A 1,173-nucleotide genomic window follows, 5' to 3' on the forward strand; every position below is an offset into this window, starting at 1 on the left:
CTACATGCTTTGTAAGTAGGAAAACCTGCAAAATCGGCAGTGTATCAAATACTTGTTCTCCCCACTGTATATGTTGAATAGGGTGGGGCTTAAGTTGCATCCCTGTCTCACCCCACGGCCCTGTGGAAAGAAATTTGTGGGAGGTTTTTTTGCCGATTTTAACTGCACACTTGTTGTTTGTGTACAGGTTTTTTTTAATGGTGTATGTTTTACCCCCAACACCACTTTCCATCAATTTGTATAGACCCTCATGCTGAAATGAGTCAAAAACTTTTTTGAAATCAGCAAAGCATAAGAAGACTTTGCCTTTGTTTTAGTTTGTTTGTTTTTCAATTAGGGTGTGGACGGTGAATACGTGGACTGTCCTCCGGTAATTTGGTAAAAAGCCAATTTGACATTTGCTCAGTACATTGTTTTCACTGAGGAAATATACCAGTCTGCTTTAAATCATAATGCAGAGGATTTCCACAAGGTTGCTGTTGATGCATATCCCACGGTAGTTATTGGGGTCAAATTTATCTCCACTTTTGTGGTTTGGGGTGATCAGTCCTTGGTTGCAAATATTGGGAAAGATGCCAGAACTAAGGATGATGTTAAAAAGGTTAAGTTTAGCCAATTGGAATCTGTGGTCAGTATATTGTGTCATTTCATTTACGATACCATCAACACCACGGGCCTTTTTGGGTTGGAGGGTTTGTATTTTGTCCTGTAGTTCATTCAACGTAATTAAAGAATCCAGTGGGTAGTCTTTCATAAATTATTCTAAGATTTGTATTTGGTATATCTTCTTATGATATTTGTATATCTTCTTATGGCCAGGTGGGACGGTAGCGTCCCACCTGGCCRACATCCGGTGAAATTGCAGAGATGTTCAAACTACAGAATTATAAATATTTAACTTTCATAAAATCACAAGTGTAATACATCAAAATAAAGCTTAACTTCTTGTTAATCCAGCCGCCGTGTCAGATTTCAAAAAGGCTTTACGCGAAAGCACACCATGCGATTATCTGAGGAGAGCGCCCCGTATACAAAACCATGAAAAACACATTTCAACCAGTTAGATGCGCCACGAAAGTCAGAAATAGCGATATAATAAATGCCTTACCTTTGATGATCTTCTTCTGTTGGCACTCCAAAAGGTCCCAGATACATCACAAATGGTCCTTTTGT

The sequence above is a fragment of the Salvelinus sp. IW2-2015 genome, unplaced genomic scaffold (genome assembly GCF_002910315.2).
Source record: "Salvelinus sp. IW2-2015 unplaced genomic scaffold, ASM291031v2 Un_scaffold3186, whole genome shotgun sequence".
NCBI lineage: Eukaryota > Metazoa > Chordata > Actinopteri > Salmoniformes > Salmonidae > Salvelinus > Salvelinus sp. IW2-2015.